This window comes from Neofelis nebulosa, chromosome 12 (assembly GCF_028018385.1).
Source record: "Neofelis nebulosa isolate mNeoNeb1 chromosome 12, mNeoNeb1.pri, whole genome shotgun sequence".
Taxonomy (NCBI): domain Eukaryota; kingdom Metazoa; phylum Chordata; class Mammalia; order Carnivora; family Felidae; genus Neofelis; species Neofelis nebulosa.
This window is the reverse complement of record NC_080793.1, coordinates 23063000-23088708: the sequence shown is the minus strand read 5'-3', so window position 1 is coordinate 23088708 and position 25709 is coordinate 23063000. Positions and strand designations below refer to the sequence as shown.

Genomic DNA, 25709 nt, shown 5'->3' with positions numbered 1-25709 from the left:
ATTGCATACATATGACATAAGTGCATAAAAGCATAAAAAACAAATCTTGGGGCACCTGCGTGGCTCAGTTGGTTGAGCGTCAAACTTCAGCTCAGGTCATGATCTCGGGGTTCATGAATTCAAGCCCCACATCCAGCTCACACTGTTAGTGCAGAGTCTGCTTCAGATCCTCTGTTCCCCTCTCTCTGCCCCTCCCCTGCCTGCAGTCTCCCAAAAAATAAAAAAAATTTAAAAAAATTTTTAAAGCATGAAAAGCAAGTCTGATCTTGCTTTTCTCAGTCATCAACATAACAGGAATTTCTTTTCAAATGAGTACATAGAGATCAGTCCATTTTCCAGTTGCTATATAAAATTTCACTTTATGAATATACATAATTTGAACAGTACTACAGTGAGAGATATACAGGCTATGCAGGTAGTTTACAGTTTGGTTATTTGTTTAGCTGACACATCGATATGCAAAATGTCACCATGAACACCCTTATGCCATCTTTTTATATTCACCAGTTATTTGTATAAGAAAAATCCTAGAAGTGAAAATGATGGGCCAAAATTTGCATTGAAATGTTTTAAAATATTGCAAAATTGACTGCTAAAAATTCACACCAATTTATATGCCCGTAAAGCATTTCTATTTTCCTACAATTTCAAATATGTTTAACATTTTCAAATTTCTTCCTCTTTGCCGATCTGATAAGTGAAAAAAAGCACTCTGAATCTAAATTCATTTCTTTAACTAAAAGAAATGAGCATCTTTTCACATATATGCCATTTGTATTTTTTTTCCATAAACTGCTGATTCATGTTCTTCACCCAAATTATATTAGGGTTTTCAACTTTTTTGTTGATTTATTTATTTATTTATTTATTTTTAATTTTTTTTTTCTAACGTTTATTTATTTTTGAGACAGAGAGAGAGCATGAATGGGGGAGGGTCAGAGAGAGGGAGACACAGAATCTGAAACAGGCTCCAGGCTCTGAGCTGTCAGCACAGAGCCCGACACGGGGCTCGAACTCACGGACCGTGAGATCATGCCCTGAGCTGAAGTCGGCTGCTTAACCGACTGAGCCACTCAGGCGCCCCTTTTGTTGATTTATTTAAAAGCTCTTCATGTATTAAGAAAATTAGCCTACTTGCCATATATGCTGTAAAAAGACATTGACAGTCGATCTTTTGCCATCTTATCTTATTTGTAGAATTTTTGCCCTGCAGAATTTGGGAGTGAGGTTTTACCACAGAACAGTTTTTCACAATTGTACAAACAATAAGTGATCATTACAATGAATTGGAATAACACATAAAATACCGTATATGTATTTAAAACAAGCAGCAGCAGCAACAATAAACTGCACCCATAGTTACAGAGAGATGACTAAAGTTAATACTGTATTGTATATTCAAAAGTTTCTAAGAGAGCATATGTATATATAGGGATGGAAGATAGATAGATAGATAGATAGATAGATAGATAGATAGATAGGCAGGCAGATAGACAGATAGATATACAAAACAACCTAAACCACTTATATGATTCATTCATACAAATGGAATACCATCCATCCAATTAAAAAGCGTGTTGTAACGGTTACATGAAAAACCAGTTTACAAAAGAGTAGATACTTACATATATGTAAGACTTTGCTATTTACAAAGTACATCCTGCTGTGTGATACTTCCAACAACTCTGAAATATGCCACTATCACCATCCTATAGGTGACAAAACAGAGAGTCAAGAATCAAGTGATTTCTCTGAAATGACATATTTAGTAAATGATCCAGGACTTCTAACTCCAAATGACCTGATTTCTCCAATTGATCCAGCTGCCTCAGGGGGAGAGTGAGAATGCAGAATAACATTTAGAAGGAGAGATGTTTCCATAGGTATGTAGCTTAAAAGTCTTTCGAATTATAATTGTACTAGCATACATCCCCAAATCACACTTTTATTCCCAAAATTCAAATTTCAACATAATTCTAATGTGCACAAATTAAGCACAATCTAAATCTATCTGCAATGTTACAAAAGAAGTACTTGGTACAGAATGTGTCTGGTGACACACACCATAATGATCTCCCACTCCCTCATTATTTCTTGTGAAGTAATATATTTAATTATATCTGTCAATGACTAATATAACGGGCAGTCCTAACTTCGGACTGTCTTCTACATTAAATTAGAATTGCATTTCCTCCTCTGTCAATTCAGTCTTGTTTTCCACAGAAAGGCAAGCAGGATTGCTTGGTGCTAAATGTCCCATTAGCATTCTCTGACCTTCTGCACAGCTGGCTGCAGCTCTGAACCTGCTGTGGCCACTGAGACACACAAAAGAAATGGAAAAAGTCATTTAATGTCTAGAGTGATCCAAAATGCCAAGGAGCGGCCAGGCCATACCCAATAAAGGAAAGAAAAGAAATAAATAGGCCTGACTGGGCTACTAGAAATAAAGGAGGCAAGAGCCCTGAAGATCTGGGGCCACAAAATTGCCTTCATCCAAAAAAACCCAAAAATACAAAAAACAAAAACAAAAAGACAGGGACACCTTTGGGAAAGCTGGTGACATACATACATGTTTACAAATCTCCCATCAAGAAAGCAGACTATATTTGTTTTTAAAAAAGAAAGCATGATCATTAAAACTAATCCATGTAAAATCCAAGGAAAAGTTCCAGCCTCATAGTGCAAACCTCAACAACTATTGAATCCATATATCACTGTTCTCCTTGACTAAGTGTGCAGTGCGGTATAATAAAGCAGACAGAATTTGAGGGGAAATACTAATATTCCCTAATTTAGAGAAACAGAAGTCTGGAGGTGGTAGATGCAGAAAAAAAAAATACCCACTTAGAGCTATACTCCCTCCAACCAATTTTCTCCCCTCTGTATAAAGACAATATTCTGAGGCCAGGACTGTGCTGGGCTGCGAGAGTTTCCTCTGACCAACAGATGTTGGCAACAAAGAAGGTGGCAGACACCAGAATTTAATCGACCTCCCTGCTTTTCTAACTCCCTTCCTCCTCACCTGCCTCTGCCATAGAGTCTGTAAAAGATAAAGATTCAATTTCCCTGCCTCTGGTCAGGTATGAGTGGCAACGAGCCAACTCCCAGCCAAAGAAATGCAAGTAGAAGTCTCTTGGTGCTGCGTCTTCCTCTCCACCTTTCTCCCTCCTGGAACCCAGGCCCAGCCTGGAGGTGCAGCAGACCTCACAGAAATGGAAGGGCAGGAGGGCAGAAGGAGCCTGCATCTGATGGCATTGTTGAGTCACCCAACCAGTCCTAGACTGACCACCTCTGGTCTTCTTGTTTTCTGCTTCAGCTACAGTACAGTTGTTTTGATTATGTGAAACTAAACACAACTCTAATACAACAAAATATCTCCTGGAGTGAAGCCACTAACCAACTGGGTGTCAACACCAAAAGAGCAGTCCTGAAAAAAGAGGTAGAAAGATGCAGTAGGGGACTCTTGTAAAAAACAAAAAACACACAGAGTTAGACATGATGGGATACAAGATAAAACAGTAGCAATGGGGGTGGAATAAAAGGGACAGACTGAAGAGATAGTTGGAGAAACTGGGCCCAACTTTCCTCTTCCCCCCTCCCAGGCCCCATTAAAACGGGAAAAGGGTGATAAAAATGGGAGAAAACTTACATCTGTGCTAGAAATTGAGAAGGATGTTTTGTATGGCCTCTGAATGGTTCTAATAAAACCAGATGGAGAGACAACACTTATGATCTGCTAATGAGAAAAAAAGCGAGCAGACAACATCCTAGCAGAACCCTACTAACACCAGCCAATGTGGAGGAGGAGCAAGGGCTGGGAGGAAGGTAGCAGTGAACATAAGGAAAACACTCCCTAGAATTGTATTTGTAGCCATGGATCAGTACCATTCCAAAGAAGCTGTTCAAGGAGATCCCGACAGCATGCTGTTATTCCAGACACTCTAGCAAGACTCCTCTGAAACAGTACCGCTTTCTCACCAGTGAGGCAAGGTTTCATTTTGAGGCATTGGTCAGCAGGACAAGAATGGAGGACAGATAAAGCCGTGCCACATGGAGGGCCACACACGAACAGTTAGCATCCAGTACAACAGCTTCAAAGGAAGAACTAAATTCTTGCCCATGTGATAGTTCAGGATTCTGCTCCTTCTCCACACATCTTAATCTGCCAGTAATGTAAATATATGCCAGTCAGTCTTCCAGCTTAAAATCTAAAAATAATATTGTTTTAGCTATTATTATTATTTTAATAGTAATCAGACATACAGGGAGGAGATCTGAAGATAACTCAGCTATCTTGTTTAAACAGGTAAACATCTATTTAAGATCTCACTTTATTCACGAAGATATAAATAGAAGAAAAAAGGAGTCTATAAAATATATGAGCCTATGATTATGAAAATATTCTGCAGAGGAAGCATATGCATTTGAAAAAGACGTGTAACAGGAAAAAAAAAAGTGAGGTGAATTTCTTGGTACTTTCCAGAAATTTGAGAAAATATAGACTCGTTAAAATTACAGACTTAAAGGCAGAGGCTGAGAAATAGATGGAAATTTTAAAATAAACCTGAAGTTTGTAACAGTAATAATGTAGACGGGAAAACAATACAACAGGAGGCAAAATCTCCTGCCTCCTGAGAGGTGAAGACCAGAACATACAATGTTGAAAATCACAACACTGGAAGTTTTCCCAGGCTACAGAGAAAAAGATCAACAGGTTGAAATGTCAAGAAATGACAAATACGGATCATTGGTCTTAAATACACTCAACATACAGAGACAAGAACAAACAGAACAAAAGTATTAAGAGATATAAAAGAAACGGCTTTTTTTTTTTTTTTTTTTTTTTTTTTTTTTTTTACAGATTCAGGCAAAGATACTAAGGAGATACCTCCACTTAACCATATTCTTCAGGCATTTTTGAACTTCGTGGGTGAGAAAAAAATCCTACAAATATTCAGAGAAAAAGTGGATTCATTACTACTTGTTAAAAGTCCCTCAAGTATAAGCAAAAGAAACTGAGATTAAAGACAAGAAATTAGCTGGGGCGCCTGGGTGGCGCAGTCGGTTAAGCGTCCGATTTCAGCCAGGTCACGATCTCGCGGTCCGTGAGTTCGAGCCCCGCGTCAGGCTCTGGGCTGATGGCTCGGAGCCTGGAGCCTGTTTCTGATTCTGTGTCTCCCTCTCTCTCTGCCCCTCCCCCGTTCATGCTCTGTCTCTCTCTGTCCCAAAAATAAATAAAAAACGTTGAAAAAAAATTTTTTTTTAAAAAAGACAAGAAATTAGCTTAAGCAAAAAAAAAAAAAAAGTTTGATTCATGTATTCTGGGAAGTTCTGGGAAGTTCAGGACAAATTTGGTTTCAGGCTCTCTTTCTCTTTCCATTTTGCAGTTCTGTGTGCCTCTGCCTACCTTCATATTCATATTCATTCTCTCAATCTCTCTGCCTCTATATCTATCCATTGATATCTGTATCTATCTACATACCTATTTAGATACATCTGTATAAGAAGTTAGGGCAAATCATTGTTTCTGCTAGATTTGGTAAGGAAGCATGTGAGTCTGGGGTTATGAAGATTACTGGTAGCTACCTACCTTTCTTATCATCTATCTATAAATATATATATTATATCTATATAGAAATATTACACATAGGTAGATACGTAATTATATCTATAGATAGGCAGGTAGGTAGGTGGATGGATAACAGATAAGGAGGTAGGTAAGGTAGGTCGATGATGCACACATAGGTAGGTAGGTAAGTAGGTAGGTATACAGATAGATAGATAGGTAGGTAGGTAGGTAGGTAGAGCCACCAGCTCTGACTCACACTGCTCACTTACCAAACCTAGCGGAAACAATTATTTCTCAGTTCCTTATATCAATCCCCAGTGAGGCTTGATTGAGTTCTGGTTGAATCAGGATCCCATTTGAGAAGCAGTCACTATCTCTAGTGATTATACCACTCTGCCTAATCCGCCAGCCTGTATTATGTGGGGAGGGGGAGTGGGGAAGGAGCCTGCATGGCGTCATTATTAACAGACTCAACAGAACCATGTGGATTTTCCCAAAGGAACCAGAAGAACTGGATGGGGAAACACTAACTACCACAGTCTATTGCTAGATACAACAAAGAAAACTCAGTCTGGCCCCAGATACTGACCCACAACAATAAGTGCTTTGCAACAATGTTTTTCTGAGTTTTTTGGAGAAAATGCAATAAAAAATAAATCAGGTATGCAAAGGCCCCAAACTGATCTTCCCTGAAAATAACTCAAAAAGGAATTCTAAATAACTAAGAGATAAGAAAAATAAAGACAGCTAACGAACAATAAACGTAGGCTTAAAACCAGCAAAGTGAAACCAAAGCCTCACTTTTCCCGCTATTCTAGATTTTTGGTTGAGAGAAAGTAGGTCCACAATGAGGTGAGAGAACAGGCATAGAACATGCAAGAGAGGGAGCAGGCTGAATAGGAGATTATGACAGCCAGTGGGTTGTTGGAATATAAGATTTAAGAGATCAGCACACCGTGTGTGATGGGGGAGGTAAGGTATAATTCTAGAAGCGGGTGCCTGAGAGTCATTAGAGTTTAAAATGTCAAAGAACTTTGAAGATAGGGTTCTGGAACATTGTCGCGGCATGGTATTTACTCAGACACTGTAAGGACTGAGCCAAGGATCACATACATGGACAGGGGGAGGAGCAGTCATGGGCGACGTCGGCCGTCTGGAGTTAGAGGGGGGCTTAGCTGGGTAGGATGAACTTCACCAAAGGGAAAATTTCCAATGGAACCAAGAGAGGAATGGGAACGGTGCAGAGGGATCGGGGAGACCATTGTCCTGTGTAGTACCTGAAACTTAGATGAGGCTCTATAGCCTCCACTCACAAGGGCTGTGGGGAAAGCGGTATGTCCTCAAGTGAGAGCCTGATTTCGGTTAAAGCAGGAGGTGGGAGGATCCTTCAGAAAAGAGACCGAAGATAGCACAGGGAAGGTGTGGGAAAGGGAAAGGAATAGTGTGAACTTGGGTCAAGCAAGAGCACTTACACAACACCATCAGAATGCAAGAATGTAAATGAATGATCAGGTGACAAGAAGAGTTTATATTTTGAGGGGCGGCCACAGCTGGTGAGAATGTGAGGCCTGGCGGGATTGGAACTCTACTGTCAGTGTGATTCTGGGCAGGCAGACAGTAAGCAGCCACCGCGGTTGGCAGGTTTGTCTCCCATTCCTGCCTCCAGATATTACCTGCAGTACAAGATCGCCAGCCAGGACAGAACATGCCCCTTATGTCCAACGCTCGCAATACAGAGCTCTCTTGTTCTCATGTCCTAATCCAGAGGTCATTATTCAGTTTTAGAATCAGGAGCCAGACCGGCTCTCAGTCCTGGCGCTTTTCCTCACTCCTGCCAATCACACTTTTCATTTTTGAAGAGAAAGCCTGTGAGAGGCTGTGTTGACCTCCTGTATTCTCCCATGGGGATCAGACAAACAACCGCAAGGATCTGGCTCATGCCTCACTGAACAGCCCTGGTTCTCAGAATGCTGAGAGCTGGCTGGGCCAGAGGTCTCTTGTTCCTGTATGAATTAATTTTCACTCATGGGGTTCATTCAGAGTTGATAGATCTCACATAGTCCACCTTGTTTTGCTGCAAAGATTCTCATACCGCATTTTATTTTTTTAAAGACTAAAACAGCCCACGATGAAACTGTCCATGGAAAAACACAATTTAAAAGTAGATAATTTTCCATACTATTATCTGTAAACCCCAACTGTGAAAACCCAAAAGATTGTAAACACCATACACTTGAGGTCAGTAAAAGTAGCAAAATCTAGGATGTCTACAATCAAGAAAACAGATAACAAGAGTTGGCAAGGATGTAAAGAAATTAGAACCCTCATTCGTTGCTGATAGGAATATAAAGTAATGCAGTCACTTTGGAAAAGTTTGGTAGTTTTTCAACGTAAAGTTAAACTTTGAGTTAACATATGATGCAGCAATTCCACTCCTTGCTATATACCCAGAAGAACTTTGTACATGAATGTTCACAGCAGCTTTATTTATAATAGCCAAAAAGTAGAAAGAATCCAGATGTCCGTCAACAAATGATAATAAAGTGCAATATATCGATAAAATAGAATGGAAGTTGGCAATAAAAAGTAATGAAATACTGATACATACTACAACATGAATGAACCTTGAAAACATTATGCTAAGTGAAAGAGACCAGACATAAAAGAGCATTTATTATGATTCCATTTATATCAAATGTCCAGAATAGGCAGATGTATGGGCAAATGTCCAGAATGGGCATATCACGTATACTGTATACTTTTAATGGGTGAATTTTACAGTGTATGAATTATATGTCAGTAAAGATTTTTTAAGTGGTAAAGATGAGTTCTATAAATTTTATATTCTAAACCTAGCATATGACAGGCACCAATAAATGTTTGCTGAGTGAAGAAATGAAGGAATTAATGGTCTTCAATTCACAAGGGTCACAAACTGTGAGCCTTATAAACTTCACTAAAACATCATTTTCACTATATTTATTTGAAATCCATTACAACTGAGGCAGAGACAAAATTGATGCTTGCACAAACAATATCAATACTTTTGGAATGTAGCAAACCATTCAAACAAAATAACCCTGAGAATGTTTACTTTAGTGTCTATCCCATCTCAGCCACCAGTAAATAGTATTCCCCACAGAGATACCTAACCTAACAATACAAAAAAAAGTAGTTAGAATCACCGACCTCTATCTCCAGAATTCTTCAGAGCTACGTCACATTCACTCATTGAGATCTACGTACTTGTCATTTTTCCTAGTTCATTAAACTCTGGATGGTCGCAGAGTTGGGTTCAAGGTTGAACTGTGTAGGCCTTTAAATCTAGCCTCATGCCAGCTTCTTGCTCTTATGGCCAATCTTGTACATGCTTCTCAGTCTCAAATAGGGCATTGTCCCTCAGAATTCAACCACTGGCTCTATACACAACAGCTAGGAGAAAGAGATAGTACGACCCAAGCTAGCCTCCCCTACAGGGCAGTGTGAATCAGGCATTATTCCAGAAAGCTTCAACCTATCACTGTGTATGAAGATAGTAGATGATATGGCACCTTCAAATCCTTGCATGTAGGGATCAGAGAAATAGAAAAAAAAGAGAACCTGGCATCTCTGAGAAACCCTGTAGATTTAAACCATATTGTAGAAATTCCAGACCTAGAATAAAAAGAAAAGTCTATTAGTCCTTCTCCAACTTAATATTGATGACAGATGCCCACACACCCTATGAAAGTCAACTTACAAGTAACTGCAACCAGAAGCCCAAGTCTTAGAGAAGGCTCTCCTATACTAATAATGATAGCTACCAGCCTACATAATATTGAAGGTGAAATGCTGAAAGAGCCATATTCACAAGCTACTGCTGCTAGGGAGATATTTAATAGAGCTACACAGGAAGTATCATTGCATTATAGAATCAGATGATTAATTACTTTTGGCATCCAACAAGGAAGTAAATTCCTACCAAAAGAAATAGCATAAAAATGTCCCCTTTTAACTCTAGAGTAATATTTCTCAAACCAGGCTGCACATTAAAATCACTTTAGGGGCGCCTGGGTGTCTCAGTCTGTTAAGTGATTAAGCATCCGACTTCAGCTCAGGTCATGACCTCACAGTTCGTGAGTTCAAGCCCCGTGTCAGGCTCTGTGCTGACAGCTCAGAGCCTGGAGCCTGTTTCAGATTCTGTGTCTCCCTCTCTCTCTGCCCCTCCCCCACTCGCACTCTGTCTCTCTCTCTCTCTCTCTCTCTCTCTCTCTCTCTCTCTCTCTCTCTCAAAAATAAACAAACATTAAAAACCTTTTTTTAAATAAAATGACTTTAGAAAATACACTGATGTTCAAGTCTCACCCCTATGGATTAATCATAATCTATATTTAACAGATCCCCCAAGAGATTCTAAGGGGAATCCAGGGTTCAGAAATGCTATTGTAGACTGTTGGACTGAAAACTCCCAGCAGAGAGAATTAAAAACAGGATGGAGCACCAAGAACCTCAGACCTTTAGATCCAGCAAACAGACTAACACCTACCCCCAAAGTTAACATCAAGCATATGGTGAGCATTTTACTGGAAAAACTGTAGAGAATCAAAACTCTGTACAGAAAGTAAATTTTGAACGTTCATAGATGCAAACCTAAGAACTGTGTGCAAATCCTGATGTGACACGTGAAACAAGCAAAGGACATTCTAATGCAGACATGAAGAAACACAATTTCAGATGCTAGGCTGGATCAGAACCAAATTATTCAACTTCTAAGGGATATCGCCACGTACTAAGGATGGAAAACTTGAACTGATATGAGAATCCCATTTAATAATGTTTTACACGTTGTTGGATGTGGATGTGCCCAATTTAGAGCAATGTGCTTTCAGCATGTGGATTCTTGACAAATTATGTCATCCTCAAAAAGTCCCATAAAAATTATCATATACTGCAAAGTACTCGAACACTGCTTGACTCTTAGAACCAAGAGGTGGGGGACGACTGGGTGGCTCAGTCGGTTGAGTGGCTGACTTCGGCTCAGGTCATGATCTCGAGGTCCGTGAGTTCGAGCCCCTCGTCGGGCTCTGTGCTGACAGCTCAGAGCCTGGAGCCTGTTTCAGATTCTGTGTCTCCCTCTCTCTGACCCTCCCCCGTTCATGCTCTGTCTCTCTCTGTCTCAAAAATAAATAAACGTTAAAAAAAAGAAAAAAGAACCAAGAGGTGGTGCTCAAAGAGTCAAAACAGGTAAGAAACCTATTTTACTAAAGCTTTATTCTTCCTATGTCACTATTAAATGATACACAGAGAAGGTATCTTGGGAGGTCCTTTTGAGTCTTGCTCCCACTGTGAATGCTTCGGACTCTAAGCTTTGGAAATCATTGGGTCTGGTTTTTCTGCTTTTTAAAATGTTTTGGAAGTTCTTCTTTAGCATGATTTCAGAGACCGGGATAAATGACTGGTTTGATCTGAAAACTGGAAAAGCTCATCCTAAGTCATAACCTCTTTGTTAGGAACTCCTCAAAAGTGGATTGAGGTGCCCTACGACCCAGCAATTGCACTACCAGGCATTTATCCAAGGGATACAGGGGTGCTGTTTCGAAGGGGCACATGCACTCCCATGTTTATAGCAGCACCATCAACAATAGCCGAAGGATGGAAAGAGCCCAAATGTCAATAGACGGATGAATGAATAAAAAAGATGTGGTATATACATACAATGGAGTATTACTCAGCAATCAAAAAGAATGAAATCTTGCCATTTGCAACTACTTGGATGGAACTGGAGGGTATTATGCTAAGCGAGCTTAGTCAGAGAAAGACAAATATCATATGACTTTACTCACATGAGGACTTTAAGATATGAAACAGATGAACATAAGGGAAGGGAAGCAAAAATAATATAAAAACAGGGAGGGGGACAAAACATAAGAGACTTTAGAGAACAGAGGGTTGCTGAGGGGGTTGTGGGAGTGGGGATGGGCTAAATGGGTAAGGACATTAAGGAATCTACTCCTGAAATCACTGTTGCACTATATGCCAACTAACTTGGAGGTAAATCTTAAAAAATAAATAAAAAATTTTTAAGTGGATTGAGGTGTTTTGGTGAAGTGAGACTTTTAACATTTTCGAGTCAAGGAAGTTTGCAAAGTCGAGAAGATTATAAGTACAGTCATTTTATTTTTAAATGCTTCGAGGTTCAGAGAGGAAGCAAGACCAACCTGGCACTCTGCAAGACAAAACAAAAAACAAAGCAGAACAAAAAGACTCTTGGTTCTCAAGGAGGGTGAGTCCAATTAGAAAAGACAATTGCTCTCTTGTACTAAAATCTGACACACAGGAAGCACACTCAGGGGTCACTTCTCACACTCTCCTGCCCGATCAACTTTCAAAGGAGAGAGAGAAAACAGAGAGGTTGCAGAAATACTGTACCAGAAGTTTCTGGAAGCCCTCACCCATCTGATAACAGCCTACATGTGCCTGACTCTGCATAATAAAGATACAAGACTTTCTGCTTTACTTTTTTCCAAGCTTAGAGCTACACTTCAGAGCTTTGAGGTATATTCATCCTATTTTCCTGGATGGCTTATTTATGCTCAGTGTTTTATTTCTTACTATTATTACTAATAGTCACCTTAGTTTTGGGTAGGCACAAATCTAATTTTTCAAGTTGTCAACCATTAGTCAATGCCATATTTTAAATATTTTTATTACAACATAAATACTCATGAACACTGAAGACACACAAATTTTGTGAAGAAAATATCACTCATCCTTCTCCCCCACCCTTTCATTCCCATATCTTAAGGCAAACATGACGAACCACAAAGTATTATCTTTCCATAATCTCTATGAGAAACAAATATATAAATATATCCATGCACAAATATATATATATATATATATATATTTGGTTTTATATATATATTATATATATATTAATATATATATAATATATATATGTGGTTTTATTTTTGTTTTTATAAAAGTAATATCATATTCACTCAAATCTGGCAAACAAACAAAAAATGTCCGCAAAATTCACAAGAACAAGATCTGACTGGCTGTTTCCTCTTGTTGCCACCTATTCAATTCTCAGCCCCACTAGGATCACTAATGACCTCCCAACTGGCAAACCCGATGGCCACCTTTCACCTTCTACCTTATTTTAGCATCTTATCTTTGCACTCGCCAACCTCAACCCCACTTCCTTGCAGCTCCAGTAACACTTTCTGCACCATCACTTCTCGTTCTCATTATTCCTTCACTCCTTCCTTTGTTACTCCTCCTCCTATCCTCTCTACTGAATGTTTTTAGGCCTCCTTTCTCTCGCTCCGTAATATCACTGACATATCTGATCATTGCCCGTGACCTCAGCTATCACACAAGTGAAGGAGACTCCACATTTGTATTTCCACCTGATCTCTCTGTGACCAGTGGCCAACTAGATGTCTCTGCCAGACAGCTATGTCTCAAATTCTAGGTTTCCCCAAACCCCCAAAATCTTTCTCTAGTTTTTCATCCCCTATCTCAACCAACAGTCTCTCCATCCATGCTACCACAGTAGCCAGAAACCTTCAAGTATCCTTGTCACTTTGCTCTCCTAACCCTTTGCACCAAGCACCACTAACTTCACTGACACATTTGCCCTCTCTTATCTATCCTGCAACCTCAACCTAATGCAAGTCCTTCTCCTTTGTTATCTGAACTACTACAGATCATCCTGTTTCGAGTCTCTTCCAAATCATCCTCTTTGACACCATAAGAGTGAATTTTCTAAAATGGTCAGTCTATGTCAGGCCTCTCAAGATTCCCCTTGATCCAGTCAGTGAGTCCCCTTGCCTATCAAACAATATTTGAACTCTGTTGGGTAATTCAGTATAGTTTCAATTAGTTCATCAAACCAATCTCCTGTCACTCCTCTTGTGTAAACTATCCTTATGCAAAAACCTTCTCCCAGTGTCTTAAGCAAGTTATCTGTGTCTTGTTGTTCTCCCCAGAAAAAATAATAGGGATAATGAATGTTTATTGAGTATGAGCTATGATCTACGTGTCTTTCCTTTATTACTCTTTTAATCTTCATAAAATCCCTATAAGATAACCACTATTATTATCTCCACATTACAGATTAGGAAACCTGCCCCTGAATGACATCTTCCAATTTGCTCATCCAGTAATAACCTACTTATCCCTCAAGGTACAGCTCAAATTTTACCTCTTTTCTCTCTAGCCATCCAGTCAGAATTCAAAACAGAATAGGTGTTCAATGTTTGCTGAGTGGAAAAAAGACAGAGTGGCTGGAAGGCAACGTGTCATTAATTCTTGCATGGAATTCAGAGTGAAATACTCACTGATGTTTTGGGTTGCATGAAGCTTTCTTCCATGTATGTGATATTTGAGTTCTCATTCATGCTTGCCTTTTTAGTCCATAGCGCTATTCAGAAACAACTTGTCATATCACATATGTACCCGAAGAACCAGAGACAATGAGAGTCCTTCCATGTTCATTGCTTTCTAAGAAGTAGGTCAGAAACATCATATATTACTTTTTTTTCACCATCTTAAACATGTAGAGAACTATTATCTACTTACTGCCCCAAATGCTCCCTATGAAGAAAGAGCATGGCTGAACTGGCATACACTACCAGCACTATAGTAGAATGAGACTGGCTCAATCCTCTACCCTTAAACCCTTAAATTTGGGAAGAGAATCCCTGGCCTTCTGTGACCATGTTCTTTCTCATAGACCAAGGCTTGCCCAGAGCCAAGGGTTCATGGTCACCCACAGCCTACATTTCTCCCTCAAAACCATGCTTCTTGCACCTGGACCCCTGAATCCTTTGCCAAAATTACCCTGAGTCGCTTTCAGAGCCAGAGCAGGCCTCTTCTCTGGGCCCTTCCTCCTAAGAGCAGACCATACCAATGAAAAGAATGTCCCTACAGTCAAAGAGGGGCCAAGAGATGCCTGTTTGTGAGGTGGATGGCACTTCTACCTGTAGGTTAGCCTACCTACACACATGCGCATGATCCACAGAGCCACATTGAGGAGAGGGGTGGGGGGGAAGGGGAGTGAGGGGAAGAGAGGGGAGGAAAGGTTGGAAAAGAAGAGACAAGGGGAGGGGAGGGGAGGGGAGGGGAGGGGAGGGGAGAGAAGAGAAGATCTAAAGTGTGGACTGGGAGTGCAGGTTCCCCCAGGCTGCCACTTTCAGATGTGGAACTCTTAGAAGTCCAAGAAACTTGACCTTCTAAGTCATTATGAAGATATATAAGTCAAGGTAGGTGAATAGAAGATATTTTATGTAACAATGTGTTAGCCTAAAGTATAACTTATAAATATTTAGTCATCATAATATGCGGGCACTCATTTATATCTTTGCACTGAGCTCTGCCAACTTGAGGAATGGGACTGCTCTTATACTACAGAAAGCTGTTAAGTGGTAGAACTGGTTCTTTAGTGGCACTCTATAGAGAGAGCTAGAAGAGGCAGGCGAGCAAGTAGTGAGAGTCTCTGCACACACACAGCATATGCAGGAATTAATTCTTATGTAAAACATCTGAGAAAAAGACACCCAGAGGGTAGAGCTAAGTTCTGAATCTGAAACTCCTAGCAAAGGCCTAAGGAAACAGCTCTCAATCCTAAGAGTTCTAAGAAAGAAGTCTGGGCCAGCATCCAGGAGTATACACCAAGTAGAAAGAAACAGGCAAGAAGCCAATTCCACACCAGGAGTCAGAGACACTTCTTTGTATGCCCCTGGGAGTGCCATTTGTGATGCTTACCATGTGAGTGGTACCCTAGTGTTTGTACAATGCTACAGCCCTGCAGGGAGGCTAGGAACAGCATTTCTATGTTTCCACCAATATAGATGACCCCTGCAAGTGACAGCAGCACCAGTTATCCCTCCTGTACCTGTAACATCTGCTAAATACTGACAGCCAGGGCCAGCCAATATAAGACTCTAGAAGTGTAAGTCTCCAGAGTTGGTAGGAACTGTTGACTGGACCTATGGGACTAGAATAATGTCAAACGAAGCACATGTAGTTGTCACAAGATAACTGCAAACCCTCAAAGTACTTCACAATGATAGGAGGGCCAACTGAGCAAAAGTTAATTTGGTATTCTGTCCATCTTGCTACATATCCCCAAGAGAAATAAAGCAGGGATCATCCTTTCTAAGTCATACTCCATATCAAGAGACACAGATGATTCAGTGTCTCACTTTGTCTAGACACAGAAATTTTTCAAATCAGAATATGTGTAGGAACACAAAAAAAATCCCTGGAACAATGTCTCAGGAATTCCCATGTGTTGTGGAATGTATGCTAAGTGAAACTTTAGTGCACTAAAGGAATAGATTCTGAAATCAGACAAATGTAGGTTCCTCGATGGTAAGCAACAGAAAATAACTAACTTAAGCACTATGATGATGATGATGATGATGATGATGATGATGATAGAGCAACATTATGATGAAGCTCTCAGAATTGAAGGGAAGGCTGGCAAACAGACTTGGAAAAGACAAAAACTATAGACACATCAGGGAATCTCATTTCAGAAAAGTCTTTGGGAAACCAGAAGGACGGACAAGTTTCAGCGATTCTCAGTACTTTGTTTCTTTATACAGGATTCACATTTATGGGGGGGGAAAGCATCCAATTGGCCTAGTCAACCAGCCTAGTCAAGACTAGTTATATGTCTAGTCTTAATAAGAGGACACTTTGATTAACAGTACTACAAAACTGTATCAAATAGGAAAAGTAGCAAATTTTCCCCAAAAAATTAACCAAAAAAGGTGAAATGGGCACAAGGCAGTTAAAAGTTAGTAACGGTCTCTGCAACTACTTATTATCTGTGTGAATTTAAGCAAATCACTTACTGCTATTGACTCAGCGCTCATGTCCCCCCAAAATTCGTATGTTGAAATCTAATGCCCAATGTGATGATATTTGGAAGTAGGGCCTTTGGGAGATGATTAGGTCATGAGGGTGGGGCTTTCATGAATGGGATTAGTACCCTCATAAAAGAGACCCCAGAGAGTTCGCCCAGAGGGAAAGCCCCTCACCCCTTCAGCCTTGTGAGGACACAGTGAAAAGACAGCTGTATATGGACCAGGAAGCAGGCTCTCCCCGGATGTCAAATCTGCTAGGGCCTTTATCTTGTACTTCCAGCCTCTAAAACTATGAGAAATAAATTTCTGTTGTTTTAAACAACCCAGTCCATGGTATTCTATTATAGCAGCCCAAAGTAAGATACTTACCCACTTATACCTTCTGCTAAAATGTGACTTCACAGGTCAGGGGTCTTTGTCTAGTTCATTCACTGATATATCCCAATAGCCTCAAATGAACCTGACACATAAAGAGCTCTTAGTCAATATTTGTCAGAAGAATGAATCTCTCCAAGACTCAGTTCCCGCATTGAAACTGAGATGCCTTGTAGATATATGTAAAACGTCTGCTACAAAGTGCTATAACATAAGAAGAGATCAAGAAATTCTGATTTAGTTATTGCTTTTATTAGAACAAACACTGCTAGAGGCACCTGGGTAGTTCAGTTGGTTAAGCATCTGGCTCTTGGTTTTGGCTCAGGTCATGATCTTATGGTTCGTAGGTTCGAGCCCCACATCGGGCTCCACGCTGACAGCATGGAGCCTACTTGGGATTCTCTCTCTCTCCCTCTCTCTCTCTCTGCCCCTCCTCTGCTCTCTCTCTCAAAATAAATAAACTTTAAAAAACTGCTCTTAAAAAAAAGAACAAATACTGCTAGAATTATTTACTATAAACAAAGTAGAAAAATCCTTTGTGATTATGACAGTTTACTCTGTGAAACCACAATACAAAACAAAAGTTATTCATTATTAGTTCAATACAGTCTGTTACTTTTAGAATTTTAGAACAAAGTAAATAATTTGTCCAATGATGTAACAATATGAAAGGAAATGGAAAAGTGAATTTTAAAAAGCTAGTGTATCCTCAGGGGAGTCTGGTTGCCTAAGAGTGGCACCAATGTATCATTAGCTCCAGACCCAAAATGTTATCGCCTGATGATCTCTGGGCCCTCAGTGATGCTTTATCATACTTTTTTTTTTCCACTCTGAGTTGTTTTCATTTTCCTTACCCCATAGCAGATACTCCAACAGTATTTATCCGTCTCTAAGAGCCTCTATTACAATGTGTTCCTGCTTCCTTCCCTATCCAAGGTTGGTATTTCCACTTCTCTTTGAATATTAGAAGCCATTAAACCAAATGAGAAAGAAGAGAGGGAAACTGGGCTAGTACACGCATGACATTCAGCCACATATCCCCACTTTTCTTTCTGGTTCTATGGAAGGAAGTTATTCTTCTCCTTTCCAAAGGATGGCTTTTCCACCGAGACTCCAAATCATATTTCCCTCTGCTATTTCCTGGGCGTTACCTTAGGTAACAAGTTTCTCGTTCTCTGATTACAAGCCAGCTCACCATTCCCCTTCCTAAAACTCTCTCATGACCCTTCTCTCTCCCCATCACTGAGCTTTTTCTGCCCTCGCTTTCATGAACAAACTCCTTAAAAAGCTCTCTACACTCACTGTTCCCCCCCACTCGCTTCTCAGCCCACTGAAGTTGTCTGCTGCCCCCACCATTCTACTGATGCTTTCAAAACACATGTTTGCCATGACTCGCCAGCTGCCATGCCAGGGTCCACTGCTTAACCATCCCCCAACCTAAATTCCTTTTTTTTTTAAAGATTATTTATTTATTTTGAGAGAGAAAGAGAACATGTAATCAGGGGAGGGGCGGAGAGAGAGTGCGAGAGAGAATCCCAAGCAGGCTCCACAATGTCAGCACAGAGCCTGACACAGGGCTTAAACTCATGAACCATGAGATCATGACCTGAGCTGAAATCCAGAGTCAGATGCTTAACTGACTGAACCACCCAGATGCCCCCAACCTAAATTCTGTGCAACAGATACCTCCATGGTTCCCACTTTGGGCCCCCTCCTAAGTATCTGACTGTTAAATTCTAGTTGTTTTCTCCAGTTTGGTCTCTCAGCAAACACATACTGAGCACATATCAGGCACTGCCCTGCATGCCAGAAAATAAAAGTGAGTAAGATCTAAAAGTAATCTGTATCCTAAATTGAATTATGAAATAGTGCAAGGACATTAGTGTAAAATTGATATAATCTGAAAGAAGTCTCTACTTTAGTTAGTAGTATTGTGCTATGTTACTTTCCTAGTTTTAAAAAATGTATCATTGGGGCGTCTGGGTGGCTCAGTCAGTTAAGTGACTTCAGCTCAGGTCATGCTCTCGCGTTTTACAAGTTTGAGCCCCACGAATCTGAGCCTGCTTCAGATTCTGTGTCTCCCTCTCTTTCTCTGTCCCTCCCCCCGCTCAATCTCTGTCTCTCTCTGTCTCAAAGATAAATAAACATTAAAAAAATTTTTTTTAATAAAAAATGTACCATAGTTACAACATTGGAAGAAACTAGGTAAAGGATATATGGGAATTATCTATAATATCTGCAACTTTTCCACATATCTAAAACTATCCCAAAATAAAAAGGTTTTAAAGGTAATAAAATATGGTCCCTGCCTTCAGAGATCTTACAATGACCCACAGCCTTAGGATAAATGAGGGAGATAGTCAAATAATTCTGAACCACGGAATTTTCTATCAGGATTAAATATAGAAACCAATCTGCTTTTTCTCAGCATTTTACCTCCCCGCAAGTGGAATGACCTTGCATGCACCCATGTCCTAAGCTGTAAGCATTTCATAAGAATGGGATGGAGGTGTGTGTGTGTGTGTATCAAAGGGTGAATTTTTACATGTTCCTAGTAATAAATCTTGAGGCTTTGGGAGGCCTCAAACGTATCGAAGCCAACTCTAGTGAAATCACTCCACTTTCTAAGAAGATGAATTTAAATATATTACCTACATACTTTCTTTGTTCTTCTCAAGGCAATAGTTCAAGGTTTGAGGGAGCAGCAGGGCAAACAGAGGTGATTTTTCAGACTTCCTATTGTCTGGCTGCCAGGATTCCTGGAAGTGGCATTTTTAATGAGCATTTTTTCTTCTGGAGAAGACTTTGATGTGGTTGAAAATTTATTTTCCTCTTGAGTGTAGGCAGGGCACCAATTAACCCACATAGAGCACCCTTGCTGTCTGCCCAGCTTGGAGTTTATTACACTTACTATGCAGTGTATCAAACCCATTATCTCATCTCCTGTTATGCTTCCCTCCTGTGGACTCAAACAATTTCTAAAGCAGCTTTCTGCTCTCTTGATCTTTTTAAACAGTATCTTCTTAATTTTTAATTTTATTTATTTAAGAGAGACAGAGAGAGTGAGTGAGCAGGAGAGGGGGAGGGGCAGAGAGAAAGGGGGAGAGAGAGAATCCCAAGCAGGCTCTGCATTGTCAGTGGAGAGTCCGACGCGGGGCTCGAACTCATGAACTGTGAGATCATGACCTGAGCTAAAGTCAGCCACTTAGCAGAATGAGCCACCCAGGCACCCCATCTGTTCTCTTAGTCTTTTAAATGCCTCCATTTTGCCTTTTCCAACAAATAAACATGATAGCAATGGAGATGGAAGGAGAAGGCGAGATAGGAGAGCTGCCGCTCTGACCAGCTGGTTGGGCCAGCAGTAGTGTCTTCACCTCAAGATATATTTCTATAGAACCTACAGCATGACAGGCATAAAGGTATAAAAATGAGTAAAGTTGATATGGGTCTAAGGACTCTAAGTTCAACGGTGAAAACTGTCACAATTTCATACATAACTATAGTACAAGGCAGAAGGAAAAGAAGGCTAGAATTATTTCCCTAAAATAATTAAATGTAAATGACAGTGAACATTAAAGAATGTTTTTATACAAAAGGGTGCTGCTCCTGGTTACATGGGAATTATGTAACCCTGTGAATTTAAGGCTCTCTGAGTCTGGTGGTTGGAAAAGAACTAAAACAGTTGAAGAAAAGTAATTTAAACATGAAAGTTGGAGGCATCAGACCAAATTATGTTGTCTTGAGTTGTCAACATTCTGTCCTCCCCTATTGCTCCAGCATGTCAACTCAGGTTCTCTCTTCCTGTTGCATTTAAGATATAAGAAAACTCAAAAAAAATATTTTTTTTCATTAAAAAAAGTCCATTCCAGGAAAAACATTCCATGCTTATGGATTGGAAGAATAAATATTGTTAAAATGTCAATACTACCCAAAGCTATCTACACATTCAATGCAATCCCAATCAAAATTGCACCAGCATTCTTCTCGAAGCTAAAACAAGCAATCCTAAAATTTGTATGGAACCACAAAAGACCCCAAAGAGCCAAAGTAATATTGAAGAAGACCAAAGCGGGAGGCATCACAATCCCAGACTTTAGCCTCTACTACAAAGCTGTCATCATCAAGACAGCATGGTATTGGCACAAAAACAGACACATAGACCAATGGAATAGAATAGAGACTCCAGAATTGGAGTCAAAAGTGTGGCTAACTAATCTTTGACAAAGCAAGAAAGAATATCCAATGGAAAAAAGACAGTCTCTTTAACAAATGATGCTGGGAGAACTGGACAGCAACATGCAGAAGAATGAAACTAGACCACTTTCTTACACCACTCACAGAAATAAACTCAAAATGGATAAAGGACCTGAATGTGAGACAAGAAACCGTCAAAACCCTAGAGGAGAAAGCAGGAAAAAAACTCTCTGACCTCAGCCACAGAAATTTCTTACTTGACACATCTCCAAAGGCAAGGGAATTAAAAGCAAAAATGAACTATTGGGACCTCATCAAGATAAAAAACTTCTGCACTGCAAAGGAAACAATCAACAAAACTAAAAGGCAACCGACAGAATGGGAAAAGATATTTGCAAATGACATATGAGACAAAGGGCTAGAATCCAAAATCTATAAAGAACTCACCAAAGTCCATACCTGAAAAACAAATAATCCAGTGAAGAAATGGGCAGAAAACATGAATAGACACTTCTCTAAAGAAGATATCCAGATGGCCAACAGGCACATGAAAAGATGCTCAACCTCACCCCACATCAGGGAAATACAAATCAAAACCACACTGAAATATCACCTCATTCCAGTCAGAGTGGCCAAAATGAACAAATCAGGAGATTATAGATGCTGGAGATGATGTGGAGAAATGGGAACCCACTTGCACTGTTGGTGGGAATGCAAACTGGTGCAGCTGCTCTGGAAAACAGTGTGGAGATTCCTCAAAAAATTAAAAATAGATCTACCCTATGACCCAGCAAAGCACTGCTAGGAATTTACCCTAGGGATACAGGAGTACTGATGCATAGGGGCACTTGTACCCCAATGTTTATAGCAGCACTTTCAACAACAGCCAAATTATAGAAAGAGCCTAAATGTCCATCAACTGACGAATGGATAAAGAAGATGCGGTTTATATACACAATGGAATACTACATGGCAATGAGAAAGAATGAAATATGGCCTTTTGTAGCAATGTGGATGGAACTAGAGAGTGTGATGCTAAGTGAAATAAGTCATACAGAGAAAGACAGATACCATATGTTTTCACTCTTATGTGGATCCTGAGAAACTTAACAGAAGACCATGGGGGAGGGGAAGGGGAAAAAAAAGTTAAGGAGGGAGCCAAACTATAAGAGACTCTTAAAAACTGAGAATAAACTGAGGGTTGATGGGGGGGGTGGGAGGAAGGGGAGGGTGGGTGATGGATATTGGGGAGGGCACCTGTTGGGATGAGCACTGGGTGTTGTACGGAAACCAATTTGACAATAAATTTCATATTAAAAAAATACAAAAACAATTTTTTAAAAAGTCCATTCCTTCATCACATGACAACATCTATCTGCAAAAGAAGCTAATAACCAGTTTCCAGCAAGGCAGCCACTTGCTCTTCTAAAACCCCTATTACTAATAGGAAGATAAGGAGAATGGCTACTTGAAGAGAATCTGCAGTCTCTGCCACTGGGGAAGAATGCAAATTCCTTACCTTTGCCTTAAATGCAAATTCCTTACCTTTAGCTCAGACCCCATTTCTAATCTGCGCCTATATATGCCAAGTCTAGACTGGACATTTCCACTTGAAAATCAACATGCATACAGCAAGCACTGCTGGTAGTTCTCCACTATCCACTCTCCCCTTATTCCTTTAATAATAGAATACAACCAGGACACCTGGCTGACTCAGTTGGAAAAGCAAATGACCCTTGATCTCAGAGTTGTTAGTTTAGAGCCCTACGCTGGGTGTAGAGATTTCATTCATACATACATATATACATACATACACAAACAAAGTTCAAAAAAAAAAATAGAACACAATTTTAACTGGCACAGAGCTGCCCAAGCTAAGACTTTTTCCAGCCTTCTTCACATCTAGCTATGGCCCTGTGATTCAGACTGTTCAATGGATATGAGCAGAATGGATGTAAGCAAAAATGACAAGTTCAGCTTCTGAATCACGCCCTTGAAGGGAAGGTATGTGCACAATATGTATCCACAATGGCCAAAGATGGCCCAGCCATCTTAGATCTTGACATAGAAGCCACATGCTGAAAATGACAGAGCAACAAGAGAGAAGGAGACTAGATCTCCAAAAGTTTTGAGTTCACTAGACCATCTGTGGAGAGCCTGATGCAGGGGTTGAACTCATGAACTGTGAGATCATGACCTGAGCCGACGTCAGACGCTGATATTTACAGGAGAGAAAAATAAACTTTATCTTTTTTTAAGCAATGATGTTTTGTCTCTATTAGAGCAGCTTAATCTGGAATCCTATTGCAAGGTTTTTATTTCTATAGCACCTCTCTCTATGTGTATGTCCACAAAAGTCACTGAGTTTCCCAATCCAGAAGCAGGAAGTAACCCTTGATTCCTTTCTCTTCCTCACTTCCAATACCAAAAATACCACTACCAAAAATACAAAAATAAATTCATGTCAAATTTATCTCCTAAATATTTTAAAGTCTGTCTTTGCTCTCCACCCCATGTGATAATGCCTGCATCCATCTTCTCTGATTTAGACATCTTCATGGCTTCTCTCCATGCCTCCTGCCTTGCTTGCTGTCAATCTACATTTCTTTATCTTTTTTTAAAAGAGAGAGAGAATGTGTGTGAGCTGGGGAGGGGCAGAAGGAGAGGAAGAGAGAGAATCTTAAGTACGCTCCCTGTCCAGTGCAGAGCCCAACACTATCTCACAACTGTGAGGTCATGACCTGAGCTGAAATCAAGAGTCAGACCCTAACTGACAAGCCCCAGGTGCCTTCTAAGGAACAAAATAGATCACACCTCTGACTGATACCCTTCAATTGCTCCCCATTCTCAAAAATATTAAATCCAAACTTGTTAGCAAGACCCCCAAAGCTCTTAGTGATGCAACTCCTGTTCACCCCACTGACCTCTCCTTATGGCCCACGCCACTCTATTTCATATCTCTGTGCTTTTCCATGTAGTTTCCTCTGCTTAGAATTTCTCTGTGCTTTCTTGTCTTCTTGGAAAAAATATTGGTTTATGTATGTATGTATGTATGTATGTATGTATGTATGTATTTATTTATTTAAGACTTAGTTCAGATATCATCTTCTCTCTGAAGTCTCTCCTGAAAATTAGTCAGTCTCTCCAATGTGCTGCCCTTCATTTTGTACACAATTGTGTTATGTTTATCACATTAAACAATAAACTCTGAGAGGCTCCAGACCAAGATGGTGATACAGGAGGCTCCCCAATGTCCCTCCTCCCACAGACACACTGAATGTACAGCTACACATGGAGCAACTCCCTCTGAGAAAAGTCCAGAAACTAGCTGAGTGACTCCTACATGCCCAACAAATGTGAAAACACCTACACAGAAATGGATAGGAAAGGCTGAGACACAGTCTCACCATAAACCCCACTCCTATCTCAGTGCTATACAGTTGGGAGGGAATCCCTAACTCCCAGCTTCTCCCTGAGGAACAAAGGGTTTGGACCACACATTTAGTGCCCCAAATTTTACAGCTCCAGAAACAAGACAAGAATGCCCACTCTTGCCATTTTTAGTCAACATAGTACTGGAAGTCCTACGCAGAGCAATGAGGCAAGAAACGGAAAGAAAAGGCATCCAAATCAGAAAGGAATAAGAAAGGCTACCTCTATTCACAGATGATGAGATATTATATGTAAAAAAACCTGAATACTCTACCAAAGAACTGTTAGAACTAATAAACAAATTCAGGAAAGTTGCAGGATACAAAATCAATACACAAAAGTCAGGGGGAAAATCAGTAGCATGTCTATATACTAAAAATGAACTATCAGAACAAGAAATTAAGAAAATAATGCCTTTTATGATAACATCAAAAGAATAAAATACTTAGGAATAAATTTAACCAAGGAAGTAAAAGATCTACACACTGAAAATTATAAAATATTGATGAAAGAAACTGATGACACAAATAAACAGAAAGATACTCCATATTCAAATTAAAATTGTTAAAATGTCCATACTACCTGAAGTGATATACAGAGTGAATGCAATCCCTATCAAAATTTCAATGGCATTTTTCACAGAAATAGAAAAACAATTAAATTTATATGGAGCCACAAAAGACCCTGAACAGCCAAAATAATCCTGACAAAGAACAACAAAGCTGGAGGCATCATACTTCTTGATTTCAAACTGTACTACAAAGCTATAGTAATTAAAATAGCATAGTATTAGTATAAAAATAGATGCAAAGATTAAGGGGAAAAGAATGGAGACCCCAGAAATAAACCCATGAATATCTAGACAACTAATTGTGTTACAGGAGCTGAGAATGTACATTAGGGAAAGGATAGTCTCTTCAATAAATGGTGTAGGGAAAACTGAATATCCACATGAAAAATATGAAACTGGACCACTCTCTTATACCATACATAAAATCGCCTCAAAATGGATTAATGATTTGAACATAAGACCTGAAACTGTAAATCTCCTAGAAGAAAATATAAAGGATAAGTTCTTGACATTGGTCTTGGCAGTGAATTTTTGGATGTTCATTGCAGCATTATCTACAACAGCCAAGGCAGGGAAACAACCTAAGTATGTGTCAACAGATGGATGGATAAAGAGTGTGTGTGTGTGTGTGTGTGTGTGTGTGAGAGAGAGAGAGAGAGACAGAGAGAGAGAGCACGCTGTAATGGAATATTATTCAGCCTTAAAA

The 25709-nt window shown here is 39.9% G+C and overlaps 1 protein-coding gene across 12 annotated transcripts in view; it reads right to left on the bottom strand.

The window, feature by feature from the left end:
* Positions 1–25709, bottom strand: part of LPAR1 (lysophosphatidic acid receptor 1) — a 355096-nt gene that overhangs the window by 285397 nt on the left and 43990 nt on the right. For 6 of the 12 annotated variants that reach the window (XM_058694577.1, XM_058694571.1, XM_058694580.1 and 3 more), the window contains exons 3-5: positions 16801–16891; positions 13897–14059; positions 1626–1709 (exon numbers count right to left, since the gene is read on the bottom strand). The exons of the other annotated variants lie outside the window; for them this stretch is intronic. The gene's annotated coding sequence lies outside the window, so the exon portion shown is untranslated. The remainder of the gene's footprint in view (positions 1–1625; positions 1710–13896; positions 14060–16800; positions 16892–25709) is intronic. 12 annotated transcript variants of the gene reach the window in all.